The sequence below is a fragment of the Podarcis cretensis genome (assembly GCF_951804945.1).
Source record: "Podarcis cretensis genome assembly, chromosome: 6".
Taxonomy (NCBI): domain Eukaryota; kingdom Metazoa; phylum Chordata; class Lepidosauria; order Squamata; family Lacertidae; genus Podarcis; species Podarcis cretensis.
Window position 1 is genome coordinate 43,145,970 of NC_137175.1, and position 14,947 is coordinate 43,160,916.

Here is a 14,947-nt window from a genome sequence, read left to right on the forward strand (position 1 = left end):
GAGGATTTCTCAGCAAAGAAGGTAGAGGCCCTGGGACTCATCTATACAGCAAAATGAATTCAAATGAAGTGCAAATGTGAATTTAAAACTTAAGTAAACGCCTGCATGTTAAAACTTTAATCTCTGAATAATAATATTTGTCTTCTGGGGAGCAGAGTTAAGAAGGCAACAGAAAGAGACACTTGATTTCACTTGTGTGAGCCCAGAGAGATTTCGCCTGGGTTGTGAAATTGGGTTAAATTGACATGGAACATCTCGCTATACAGGCAGACAATTCTTCCTTCATTCTCACAGGACATACTGGACATAGGCCTTAGGTGGTTTACTTTCCACATGCAGCATAGCAACTCAAGCTGCTTTGAGTGTCTCATGTGATGTTTGTGGGTACAGAAGAATGTTGCTAATGTGGGACAGAAAGCAGAAGTGAACCATTCTGTAATCAGATCTAGATTTTAGCTAATCTAGGGCTTGCCTGCATTCACATTATAGAAATAAGGAAAGCACCCGCCTCCCAATTGTCCTGTTTTAAATGGGACATCCATAAACACAGAAGCCAATCCCAGCTTCGGTTTGCATCTTAGAATGTCCCAGTTTTCGGAGCGCTCTGGTGCTCCAGACCAAAAGAACCTCACTCTGGTGTGAGTCAGCACTAGAGCGCCAGACCAGAAGGTGCTCTGGTACGGCCCTGCTAAATTAGCAGCAGAGCGCCTTCCGTTCCAGTGCTGTGACCCTTGTCAGCAGGGCACGCCAAAGTGCCGAGGGTCCAGGGCTCTGGCCAACCCTGCAGGGTTTGAAGGAAAACAAATATGAATTGGCCCCACCCCATAGTTTGACTAATCACACCTAGGAGTGGCTAAGAGCTAGATGGATTCATAGATCTTTTTTAAAAAGTGTAGACTCACAGACGCTTCCATTTTGACTTTAAATGTTCATTTTTGAATTCTAAGAAGTACATAGAGGCAAGAAGTGGACAGGGGGAGTTCCAGCCCATAATGGTGCCCAGCTGAGAGGTGCTGGAACTGTGCTACAGCACACTCTAGCTGAAAAAAAGCACTGCTGATATTATTATTTTTTAAATCAAAACAATCTCTCTAAACTTGCAGTTAATTTTGGCCCAGTAAGGCATATTGTCTTGTTTGCTTTGACTGCTGGAGATGAAAGTGGGATTGGAGCTATGGGGCTTTGAGCTTCATGTACTCTAGATACAAAGGAATACAGAGATGTTGACAGATACTCTCCCTGGCAAGTGGGTCATGTGGTGTTGCAGGATATAAAGCAATCAACTGTACAAGATGTAATGGGGTCCTCACCAGCCAAAGAAACCCAGCAGCTTTTATATTAGCTATTCCATCAATTGTTCCAAGTTTGGGGCTTGCTTCTTTGCCGAAGAAGGGGGAGAGATAAAATGCAAACTGAAGGGACAATGTCTGATGGTCTCAACACCTACAGTGAAAGTTAGCAAGTGAGCTCAGTCCCAAGATCAAACTGGCAATTGGCTTAAGGCTACTGCACGCCTCTTTGATACACAGCACATTTCTCACACTAAGCGGGGCCAGATCTTGTCAGTGCTAGTCAGAGAAACCTAGAGTGATGGAGCAAGTAGCTGTGGGTTTAATCACCAGTGGAAGTTGTTCCTGCCGGGCTGGGACTGAGCCTACTGCTACCTCCCAGAGGTATAATAAGAAAAGACACTGGTAGTGCAAGGAATCTTTGGCAAAAGTAATGTGTCACACACACCCAACAGCTGTTATTAATACAGCACTGTTTTATCAACTAAACCCTTGAGCATGTGATACGTCATGCCAAACGCTACCCAACCGCTTTGCGAGATTGGAGGTTTATTAATAGTAAGTGTCAGGGCTGCCCGAGGTCCCAGCTCACAAAGGACCAACGCCAGTCCGTTGTTATATACAAGAGTCTTTATTGAAACGCAGTTTCGATTTCAAAGCCGTGGCGTGCAGCCCTACGTCTTAAACCCTAGACCGCTGAAGCTCCGTCTGAATCTCCACCCCCCAGACACCAGTTTAAGACTCTAGCCTTGCTCCACCTCTTCCTTTGCTCTTTCCTCCTCTGGGTCCGCCTGTCCGCTGGGGTGTTGCCCTTTCTGGACTCTTCTGATGCTGAGTCCCCAGATTCTTCCCCCTGCCTCCGGCGTGCTTTAGGACCTGGCTCCCAATCCGTGCTTCCTGCTGTCCCGCGCGCCTGTACATTTGAACTTGGCGCGCGCGCCCAGCCAGCAACCTTTCTCCTGACCGTTACACTGCTCCTGTCACTGCTTCCCCCCTCGGGGGGGCTAGCTGGACCTGACTTCCCCTCCGTTCCCTCACTCTGCGATGGGGGCGTGGCCAGCTCTGACTCATCTTCTCTCCCTACTGGAGGAGACGCTGGCCCTGATTCATGAGACTCTTCCCCCCCCACTCCACTCTGGTGGGGGAACTGGTCCTGATCTCCCGCTGCTGCTTTGGGAGTCCCCGCTGGCCCCTTGCTTCTGGTGTGTGTCCCCTGGGACCCCCCTTGCCCTGGCCATTGGCGCCCCCCTCTGGGAATCTTCTGAATCGCTGGAGAGGCTCATGGAATCTCTCGGGCCACTGTCATACCCCCCTACGCTGCCCTCAGATTCTTCCCCTTCGCTCTCCGTTTCCTCTCTCCCCTGTGTCTCTGCTCCTGAACCCCTGACAGTAAGTGAAGATGCAGCTTTGGTTGCAGTACAGCCTTCGCAGAATCAGGTGTCTGGCTGACAATAAGCTGTTCTGCACCTACTTGTTTGTGCTGTCAGGTACTTGTCTTGGGCATAACTAATATAACACAGCAAACTATTCTTTGATCTGTGCTCTTCTTCTGCAAAGACAAGAGAGCACAGAACACTGCACATTGGGTGCAATCTAGAAGCACCCAGGAGCGCAAGAAATGTCATAGTGAGAGTCCATGCGCTCTCATAATACTAGAACTTCAGAGCATTCCGTGAAGCTGAATGTTGGAAGATTCAGAACAGACAAAAGAAAGTACTTCTTCACACAGCACCTACTAAACTTGGAATTCACTCCCATGAGAGGTAGCAATGGCCACCAACTTGGATGGCTTTAAAACAGGATTACACCAGTTCATGGAAGATGATGACCTTTAAAGCCCTTCACGGCCTAGGACCCTCGTACCTACGGGACCACCTCTCCCGGTATGCCCCACGGAGAGCCTCAAGGTCCATAAATAGCAACACCCTAGTGGTCCTGGGCCCTAAGGAAGTTAGATTGGCTTCAACCAGAGCCAGGGCCTTTCCAACTCTGGCTCCGGCTTGGTGGAACGCTCTGCCTCATGAGACCAGGGCCCTGCAGGATCTGATTTCTTTCCGCAGGGCCTGTAAGACAGAGTTGTTCCACCTGGCCTTTGGCTTGGAGCCAATTTGATTCCCTCCCTCTCTTTCTTTTTTCTTTTCATTCTCCTCCTGCGATGAGGCATTTTAATGAGGCATTTTAATATTTTAATGTTTCAATATTTTAATGTTGTATTTTAATTTTGTTTTAAGTTGTAAACATTCAACTTGTTTTTATTATTGCTTGAGGGTTATTATTGAGGGTTGTGAGCCTCTTGCCCAAGCTTGGGCTGGCAACAGTTGTGGTGTGCAGAGCAGCCTGAGCCTGAGACCAAACCCGAAAAACCCAGACATTTCTTTTAAAATATAAAAATTTGCCCAGATTGGCATGTTGGCTCCCCAAAAGAGGACATGTCCTGGTTTTCCTGGGGATATGGCAACCCTAGCTATTCTTTATCTGCTAGTCTAACAATATACCAGTAATCTGACTATCACAAATCCTTTCCACATCCCAGCCTACTGCCTTCTTAGAATGTTCTTTTTGCAGTTGTGTAAGGACGTGATATTTCTAGGAATGAGTTGAATTTATCACGGCGAAAATATGTGAGTAATATGGTCCATGTGTGTATTGTGGAGCAGACCTTGTATGCTGCTTTGTGTGCGTGGCTGGCGAAGGCCTCTGAGATTATGCATGCATATTTGACACATCCTTCTGTTTTGCAAAGCTGTGAGATAGCTATGTGAATCCCACTCTTCTGAGCTCCAACCCACAAAGAAAGAAACAGCACGCTAAACCAGCAAATATGATAAATGTTGTGTACTACTATCATCACACCTTATAGATGCTGCTCATGGTTGGAGAATTAACAGAACAACTCTGGTTTTATGCAGTGTTGCCTTGCCAGTGTACGTAATTAAGCTTCTTGACAGGCAACCCCCCCTGGTTCAGTAAGTGGAATGCTTATTTCACAGCGCTGCTTTTGGAGCTGCTGTGAACTTTCAGGCAAAGAAAACCATTGTGAAGGAAATGCAGCTGTTTTAACAGTAGGTGCAGGAAGTGTGCCTGGGGGTTGGCAATGCAACGTTGCGTAGAGATAACGCTGGCTCAAAGAAGCTCTTCTACCAATGGCAGCATGCAAAAGCTGCTGTAAAATGCCTGTAATGCACAATAACTGGAGAGCAAGACAACATTTTCTAGCTTCACTTGCAATTTGACTGTTGTGGCTATGAGAAATAACCTCTGATGGCTAGAATGGTTAAAAATGGGGGTAGGGTGGGGAGAGAGATTGTCAGTATACTTATATTCCAAAGGGATATTCAGATGACATAGAAACAGAGGAAGCTGCCTTCCTAGTCCATCTAGCTCAGTTTTATCTATATTGGCTGACAGTGGCTCTCAAGGGTCTCAGGCAGTGGGTATCTTCCACACATATGTGGAGATGCGAGGGATTAAAACTGGGGCCTTCTACATGCAAGGCAGGGCTCTACCACTAACCTACAGCCCTTCCTTCTGGCAGCTTCCTTCTTAGCTGGATGCCGCAGCACACAACCAGCAATGTGGTATGTATCCTGTGGAAAATATTGGCTTGAATACCAAATAATAATAACATTGGGATATATCTGCCTCTTCTAAAAGCAGCAGGCCAACCATCTAGTTGATGTGATCTGCTGTCACCCCACCCTGTTGTCCATCAGGTCAGACTGGGCTGGAGCATCCTGTCTACTGGAAGGACTGGAGGTACCAAAAGTTCATTCCTCGCCACCACTAGTTTAGGCATGCATATTCATCAGTAAGGTAAAGGTAAGGGGACCCCTGACCATTAGGTCCAGTCGTGGCTGACTCTGGGGTTGCGGTGCTCATCTCACTTTACTGGCCGAGGGAGCCGGCGTACAGCTTCCAGGTCATGTGGCCAGCATGACTAAGCCGCTTCTGGCAAACCAGAGCAGCACACGGAAACACCGTTTACCTTCCCGCCAGAGTAGTACCTATTTATCTACTTGTACTTTGACATGCTTTCGAACTGCTAGGTTGGCAGGAGCAGGGACCAAGCAACGGGAGCTCACCCCGTTGCGGGGTTTCGAACCGCCGACCTTCTGATCGGCAATTCCTAGGCTCTGTGGTTTAACCCACAGTGCCATCCGTGTCCCTATATTCATCAGTGGTTAACTGCAATTTCAAGGAATTGCTTTTTTCAATGCACAAATGGGGCCATCACAGATAAAACACCACAGAAGGAACTTCTGTATTACATAACATCACCTCAAAAGCAATGATTTGTCAGTGGAGTCGGTTCACATATACAGCAGCCAGCCAGCCATCAAGTGTTGGATATTCATGTCTTAACCAGACCCCCCAGAAAGGTCTTGCTCTTTGATCTTCTGTCTCCAATTCCATTCCTGTCCCTACTTATAAAGAGCCAGATTTGGAGAAATTAAGTGTGGTCAGGCTATGCATTCCAATGAAAGAAACAGGCTGTCTCTATGGAAGTGAATGACGCCTTATTAAATATCAGGCCTTCGGAATGGAGATGAACATTTATTACTTTGGGGGCAAATAAATACAACCAATTCAGATTAATACAAATGAAACAGTAGCCTCCCCTGGAGCGTTAACATGATGGGCTTGTTTTTATTACTAGTCCTTTTATTCCCTTCCCCAGCAGCCTCTAAAAGCGGGGGGGGGGGGGGGGGGGAACACTTTGAAGGAAAAAAGCTGTTCCTGCATTTTCTGCCTGGCGACATGGCTATTTCTGCATTGTCACAAAAAACAAGCACTTGCATTAAAAAAAAAAAGGGTGGTGTGGGGAGAAGGGGAGAATGCTGAATGATTAGTTACTGTTAATTAAGGAATTAAAAGGCTTTGCTGTTGCATTTTTCAGACATGGATAAGACAAGGCACACATCTGTTGCATCTGACTTTGTAACAGGGGGAGCAGGAAGATAAGGGAGAAGATAAAGCTATATAATGCAAATGGTACAAGGAAAGCCATTCTCAGGCTGGATTTGCATATCATGCCTGGAAATCTGATGAACAGCTGCAAAATGGTGGTATGTGCTTAACCCTTCCCTCCCTTGGAGTTCCCTTCCCCAGCTGCTTTTCCTCATGAAGAATAGAAAAAAAAATGCAGCTGGGGGGGGTGAGAAGAAGTGGTTGCAGAGGGGAAGTGCTGGGTGGGGGGGGGGGCATTAAATGTTTAGCAAAGCCTCACACCCACCACCTGTCTGTTTCAAATACAGTATACCTTTTCCCTTCTACTTCGCAGCTGCTTGGTTGAGACCCCAGTTCCCATAACTGAGGCTGCAATCAGGCAGCACTTTGTTCCGTCTTCTCTTTCTTTACCTAATAATTTTTACTTAAAGCTACTTCTGGAAATCTAGTGGAATCTAGAGGCAGTTTCGTGCTATTCTCCTGTTTATTGTTTGCAGAAAAGAAACAATTTGCAACCTTTGTAACTCAGAAAAACATTGGAGTTTTTGCATTGTAATTTCACAACATAAAATTTGGGTCACTATCCTGGCATACCCATTCTGAAGGAAATCAGCCCTGAGTGCTCACTGGCAGGACAGATCCTGAAGTTGAGGTTCCAATACTTTGGCCACCTCATGAGAAGAGTCGAGTCCCCGGAAAATACCGTTACGTTGGGAAAGATGGAGGGCACAAGGAGAAGGGGACGACAGAGGACGAGATGGTTGGATAGTGTTCTCAAAGCTACCAGCATGAGTTTGACCAAACTGCGGGAGGCAGTGAAAGATTGGAGTGCCTGGCGTGCTCTGGTCCATGGGGTCACGAAGAGTCGGACACAACTAAATGACTAAACAAAAACAACAACAATCCTGGCATCTTTCTCACCATTTAAAATGTAGCACAGCATGGCAGCATATTAATCACAGTTCCATAAGACAACAGGTACTTCAGTGTTAAAGGAATATTAGAAATAAGGACAGAAGTCCTAGCATTATAAGCAGTAAAACAAACACAATAAACCCCATGTCTGAAGGCAGCCCGAGTCACAGCCAGTATATAACTCTGCTCTCACACTGGACATAATTGGGCCAATGGCACTCATTATGTCACAGGGCATTAGCAAAATCCAAATGGAGAAGTGAATTCTTTCTAAATCAAAGGGACCCAAACAAATCAGATGTTTCTAGCTTTCTGAGGAGCATGTTTCATTCTTCTATACCAAGTGTGAGGAATCTTTGACCCTCCATACATTGCTGAACTACAACTCCCATCAGCCCCAGCAAACATGGCCAATGGCCAGGGATAATGGGTGTTGTAGTTCAGCCAAAGATTCCCCACACCTGTTCTAGAGCTAGATAATCTAAACAACCTGCCACAGGACAGATTTAAAATGCAATGCCTCTGGTCCTTTTCGTTTCTGTTGGTTAAAGCACTGAATAATCCATAAGTTTCATTTCATTCCTCTCTACTTTTAATGGAACTGTCTTGAATAGGTTTTCAGTTGTTTTGAAAAGCCACAGAATCCAGCCTCGCACTGCCAGAACAGCTTCAGCTTTTGAGAGCAGTGGGTCATATCTTCTGTTGCCACCAGTGATTCTGTTTCCTTGAGGCCAGTAATTTTACACCAGCCAATCATCTGGTCCAAAATCCCTCTAGAGTAGTTCAGAGAAATGGACTTCATAGTCTTGATAGCCCCAATGTCTCCCTTAGTCAGGCGCTGAGAGATGTGTGAAAGGTACAGAGTTTCTTAGAACTTTGATGGAATAACACAGTTACTAGTAATTGGTATTCATAAAGGATAGGCTGCTGTATTCCCAGGTCAACGGCTGAGAAACTGATTTGAGTCAGGTACATAGCAACTGTGTATTCTTCTGCTTATTATTTCTAACAATCCAAGTTTATTCCACCCTCAATCTGTTATGTAAAATAACTTCAGAAGCAGTCTTTCAGTGAGCAAAGGAGGTGGGGGAAAGGCTTTTATCAAGAGTAAAAATGCTAAGTTTAAATTCTAGTTTTCATCCTAGGAACTTACACTCTTAACTATCAGGTGGGGTCCTGCACCCTTTTGTGGTTCATAGTGAAGACAGTCCAATTTTTTGGGTGTGGAAATGAGGTGCCCATATTCTTGATATCAGTAGTGTTAATGCCACACAAAATGGCTGCTATGGGCAGGAAAAAAAGGTGCTGATACTCTATACCAGTGAGTATATTCACAAAAAAGCACTGGCAACGTCATATTGTAATTTGGAAACTGAAGGACTTACATGCAGGTGACACATATACAACTTCCATATATTAATGTATGAACAAAGTAGACAAATTGGTACTGACTAAACTCTAGTAATGTGCAACTAATCAGGCACAGCAACCAACGGGTCCTGGACAGAGATGTGCATCCCCATCTACATCGAAAGACATATCCAACCAGTTCAGAGAGACCCAGATGAGCATGCAGTGCATAGATCCAGATGTGCATCTGTGCAGATTCCTGCTACTGAGTACGGCATTCCCTCGCTCCTATATCTTTAATATTTATGTTTAAAAATGGGGTAGGTGAGGTTCCCCTGCTGAAATTACCCTTCTCTGCACAACAATTAAAGGCAGTCCAGCCTTGTCCCATTCTGCAACCCTAGAAGTACCTGAATTATTTGTTCTGTACGTAGGAAAAAGCCTAATACCAAATCAGCCAGTTGGTCCAGCAGCTATCCAGGAATTCAGGACAGAGTCTTTCCCAGCACTCCTAGGAGGTGCCAGGAACAAAACCTTTGACCTTTTGCCTGCAAACCAGGGACCCTGATAGTGCTTTTTCTGGGGGTACACAGGGGTACACATACCCCTAAACATTTTGTGAATCAAAGTTTGGCCTCATTGAGGAGCAGTATTTCAATATCAGTAGGAAAATGAGAGTACCTCTAAACATTTTTTTAAAGGAGAAAAGCACTGCTGCTACTGAAATATGGTCTTTTCCCCACATGACTGATAAGCTGCAGCCTAATCATATTTGTTGCCTCCAGGGAGCTGTCCATGCATTACTGTGCCAGGTTCAAGGTTCTTGCATTAATTTACGAGGCCCTTAACAACATGGGTCCAGATAATTTTAAGAATCACCTGATCCCTTATATCCTAGCCTGAGTTATCTGGAGGAGCCTTTCTTGGCGGCTCCCCATGACTCAGACACATGGCTCCTAACTGCATTCCATGCATTTGTTCCAAACCTGTGGAACACCCTCCCAACTGAGATTAGGCAGTCACCCTTCTTGCTGAACTTCAGGTGCATGGCTAAGGCTTTCTCGTTCTGGCAGGCATTGTAAGGCTGTGTTCAGATTGATGGTAATTTTGTTGTTTTATTGTCTCATTTTCTGTAGATTTTTTTTTTTATTTTGCACACGATACTTAGAAATGCAAGTGATGAAGCAGTATATAAATGTTTGTTTGTTTTTTTAAATTATTTTCTGTTCCTGTTTGCTGGGTGACTTGGTTTGTGCTGTATAAGACATACCTCCTTCACTTTTAATGCATTATATAGATCAGTCACGTCCAACAGGTAGATTGTGATCTACTAGTAGATCAGTGGACGTTTGTTGTAGATCACTAGTAGATCAGTGGCTCCCCCCAAAGAAGCTCAACAACTTGGGCTCTCCTAAAAAAGCTCAAGAACTTTGACCTGAACCCCAAAAAGCAGGGCTTTTCCTCCTAAAAAAAGCTCAAGAACTTTGACCTGAACCCCCCAAAATGGGGTAGATCACTGCCAGTTTTTAACTCTGTGAGTAGATCACAGTCTCTTGGGAGTTGGCTACCCCTGATATATATGATGCAGTTCTGGTCATAGGCAGTTGGGAAAGATGTACTTGTCAAAAATTCACCTTTTATACAATTACAGTATTAAAGCTGCAGGAGCCCTGGCCACTACTGAATCTGCTCTCTCAGACATACACACTGATCGTACCTTGCTCCTTTCCCTGGTGTCTGTTACTTCAGGAGATGGAAATGTACTAGGTTTATGAGCCGCAGAATAAATTCATTGCCACATCCGTTATATTTCTCGATGCTGCTTGGTGCACACACAGCCCTTAAGCTTTCTTCTCCCCAGTGAAGGTGTCTGTGTCCATTTCATTAATAATACTCTGCACTCACAGTGCACTGCATATTTATTGTCAGTGAGTGCAAGCTTGAGCTAATTAGCAAAGTTAATTAGTGCTGTACTGCAAAGCCCAGAATATGCAGGAAAGGACGTGTATCTGAGAGAGAGAATAAGAGACAGGGAGAGTGAAAGATAAAAGGCCTATAAAAATAGGAGCTGGCTTGTTCTCCCTTATTTATGTGTGACATGGAATTGAATATCAGCAGCTAGAGACAGGCTCCCCACCTGGGGATCTGACGCAGACCTTCAGGGGAAACATCTATTACACAGACAAATCCTTTCACTCTCTTCTCTCTCCATCAAAGGAGTGAGCATTCCTGCTGGGAGCCCAGAAGAATACTTCATTCTACTCCACATTAACCAGGCTATACCCAAACAGAATGCTCTTTTCCAGGACTAATTGCTAAAAATGTGTGTAGACTGGAAGACATACCCTTTGGAATCCAGCCTTCTGTTCATAATCTGTATCTTTGTGTGTACACATGAATGTTCACATACATGCATGTGCAAATTACTATGATATTTCATCAGTGAGGTAAAGTTGTTTTGCATTGCTCAGAAGAAGCATGATGTTACTTATTATTATCTCACATACTGCTGGTCCAGTGGGCTCTAGCATTGATCCAAGTTAAGGATCAAGTCGCTGGCAAATCCTCTTTCCTTAACAACACCCTCCCCTTTTCTCTTTTCCACTTTCCACCAATACTATGTATATAATCATGAGAAATTCACATGGCAGAGAAAGGTGTTGCAAATGAATGGAGGTATTAATCAAAAGAACAACAAAAAATAATAATATACTCAGCACCTAATGATGACTGCTTTTGATAGATGCACGAGACCTTCAGAATATGTATTTGCTGTTACTGGACACAGGTGGCAATCCTAAGCACACTCACCAGAGGGTAAGTACCATTAGACACAGCGGGTTTTGCTTCTGAGTAAACGTTCATAGGGTTGCTCTGCGAGCAGTTTTGGTAAATGTATATTATCATGTTGAGCAGCAAGAACTGTACCACAACAGGACTGCTACATCAGCCCCACCCAGCAAAGCTCATGTGCCTTTAGGAGATGTATGACTGAGCAGGGAAACATTTTGCCAACATGAAGGTGCAGAGAAGAAGGGAAACCACACCTGTTGAATTTCTGCCTGTCAGGTAGCTGTTGAGGGTACCTAGAAGTAGGCGGCTGGTGAGCCCATTTAACAGCTCCTAACTCAAAGAAGGCACCTATGCTTGATGGTCAGGTGTGTGTGCGTATTGACAAACCCATATTCTTTAGTTACATTTGTACAGTAGTAAGAGAAGCTGCACTGCCAGGAGGTAAGCCAGGTCACTTTGCAATGTGAAGCAAGGGTTTGGGAGGATTACCACACAGGCTATTGGCCAGGCCTTCGATTTCAAGTGCATCCCTGTAGTGAATCAGCTATGCAAGTGGCTTGACTTCACAAAATCAATGAATCCACAATACTTTTTGACAGATCACAAAGGGATTAACTCTCACAGTGTTGCTATGGATGGGAATAGGCTTGTGAGTCCCCAAACAATCTTACTTGGTGGCATTGGTCTTGTATTACATGCTCCTTGATCCTGACAGAAAATTGCAGTCCTGAGCATGTGAAGAAGAAGAAGAAGAAGAAGAAGAAGAAGAGGAGGAGGAGGAGTTGTTTGGATTTGATATCCCGCCTTTCACTCCCTTTAAGGAATCTCAAAGCGGCTAACAATCTCCTTTCCCTTCCTCCCCCACAACAAACACTCTGTGAGGTGATTGAGGCAGAGAGACTTCAGAGAAGTGTGACTAGCCCAAGGTCACCCAGCAGCTGCATGTGGAGGAGCGGAGACGTGAACCCGGTTCCCCAGATTACGAGTCCACCGCTCTTAACCACTACACCACACTACCATCATTTCAGCATATGGAACAGACCTGCAAGGCAGTGAGCTGGTCTCGCTCCCATTAACACAATGTAACAGGATAGCTTTGCATGCAAAGGGAGGAGATACGTCTAAACATACAGCATCTCAATGTTTGCAAGCTTTCCTGGTGGGGACTTGCAACTCCCCCACCCAGCACTTGAATTTTAAATACTGTACTCACTAGCAATACTTAGAAAAGATTGAGATGGTTTGTTAGCCAAGCAAACAGCAGCTCACCTCTTCCTAATTACAGTTTACCAAGGTTCATATTCCAAGCCAAAGAATCATGAAGCTTGGCAACATTTTCCAAAATAGACACACCTTCTGAAGTCGCTATAAATACAGTGTAGCTAGACTACACTTAGCAGTAGATTAGAATCAGCTACAGTGATGGGTCCTTAAACTTCATTAGAGCTGCCAAAAGCTGTATGTAAGAAATACACTACATTGTTGCTGCGTCTGTTATTTTCTAGTTATCCCCTAAACAAGGATATGGGCCTCTGGATGTGTCTGGCTACAACATCTATCATTCCTGAGCATGGGCCAAGTTGGCTGGGGCTGATGGGAACTGGAGTCCAGCAACACATGAAGAGCCACAGGTCCCCCATTCCTGCCTAAAACATTTCGGAGCAGGCAAACTGAGAATTCTGGAGAGAGTGTGAAAGAGAGAGATCTTAAAACCATTCCCTAATAAAGACTGCAATAGTTAGAGCAGTTCCTGGCTCACAAACACACTTTCCCTCCCCTAGGGAAAAGCCATTTGCCTTTAGCTTGGTGCAGAGTACACTATTTAAGAAGGTCTTTAATTCTCCCTCCTTCCAGGAGATCAAACATATATTTTGCCTCAGGCCTATGCCTCATCTGTAGGAAGTTTGCCTTATTCCCCTCCCTAGGCATTGCTAACTTAAAGGATTCCTGCAATGTTTTCTAGCCAGAGTTTGACAGGTTTTCTTAAGGTGGGAAACAGCAAGGCTAATGCACTGGTTTTGGGTTGAGACTCTCTCCAAAGTGGGGCCCTCAGGCAGGCAATGCATGGCCATCTTGTGTTTTTTAAAGAAGAGTTTTGATCTTAAATGACACAGTGTTTATCTCTTGCTCCCTTTCCTTGGCTTGCCGCTCTCCCAAAAAGCTCCATCAGCAGATGCCTCTGAATAGAAGCTTTTGCTAGTTTCTTGTGGCAGCATTTCTGCAAATAAGCATTGAAAATACAGAGCTGGGCTGGGAACCTGCCAAGCCTGAGATTCTGGCCATTTTAATTTCAGGAGAATTGTCTGCTTCCTCCTCTTGCTTTTAGAGCCTTTATATGTTGTTTAAAGAACACCCCTTTGGCAAACGGAAAGAAGCATGGCAGCTTCAGGCTGTAAATGAAAGATAAGCAGGAGCACTAATACATCTTTGGAGAGAGGGTGGTTTCTTTGCTGTAAACTGGCATAGCTCCCCAGTCCAAGTCAATACAGTACAGTGGAGATGATTTGATCTGGGGGTAGATTCGGCCCTTGCTGTATTACGAATTGCTTCCTGGCCTTCATGACTACACTGTTTGTGCAATTCATGCCTTGCTTGCTTAGTCCTCCCTAACCAAATACTAGCCTAGAAGTGTGAGTACATAGAGCCGGAATTCTATGGAACTTTGAGCCTGGGGAAGACACTGGACAAGCTACTTGCACATATAGAATGAATTGCTTTGCAGACCAATCTAGAGTATTGGTCATATATATACTATGGAAGTTACAGTCATAAAAAAATCAAAGAGTATGGGAAAGGGAAAACCAACTTCATTTTAGAGATGAGTAACTTGGGTGCGGGACGCAGGTGGCGCTGTGGGTTAAAGCCTCAGCGCCTAGGACTTGCCGATTGAAAGGTCGGCGGTTCGAATCCCTGCGGCGGGGTGCGCTCCCGCTGCTCGGTCCCAGCGCCTGCCAACCTAGCAGTTTGAAAGCACCTCCGGGTGCAAGTAGATAAATAGGGACCGCTTACCAGCGAGAAGGTAAACAGCGTTTCCGTGTGCAGCTCTGGCTCGCCAGATGCAGCTTTGTCATGCTGGCCACGTGACCCGGAAGTGTCTCCGGACAGCGCTGGCCCCTGGCCTCTTAAGTGAGATGGGTGCACAACCCCAGAGTCTGTCAAGACTGGCCCGTACGGGCAGGGGTACCTTTACCTTTACCTTTACTTTAACTTGGGTGCAGGCAGATTAAAGCTCACATTTTTAACTCCCTCAAGTCTAAAGTAGAGACACTGGAAAATGTGTGACAGGGTTTCCCCACTTTCTGTCATGAACTGGCAGGATGACAGAGAGGAGGAGGAGGATCCCAGCAAGGGGTGTAGCTGAGACTGGAACACAATGGGGCAATCTGGGAAGAGGGAAGTAAGTACTCACTGGGTGATGGAGGATGGTGTGAGGATGAGGGTCAGTACACAAGAACCAGAGCAGCAGGACCCATCACCAGAGCCATAGGGACCCCTGTCTCCACCAACACAACAGACTCTGAGGCATAGGGAGCAGTGGGAGAAGTGCTCTAGGAGTCTGAGGCAGGCAAGGGTTCATACCCCAGTTCTCTAGTTGGCCAGGTGGGGCTTGCTAACTCTGGGATGAGAGATGTGATTCCTCAGCTGGAGTAGGC

General features: G+C 45.4%; 1 long non-coding RNA gene across 1 annotated transcript; it reads left to right on the forward strand.

Annotated features, from left to right (window-relative positions):
- The first annotated feature begins 3,635 nt into the window (after nt 1–3,635).
- On the forward strand, nt 3,636–6,956 carry LOC307219292. Its single transcript, XR_013840352.1, has 3 exons — nt 3,636–5,045; nt 6,187–6,355; nt 6,734–6,956. It is a non-coding gene; the product is annotated as an uncharacterized lncRNA (long non-coding RNA).
- The last annotated feature ends 7,991 nt before the right edge of the window (nt 6,957–14,947 follow it).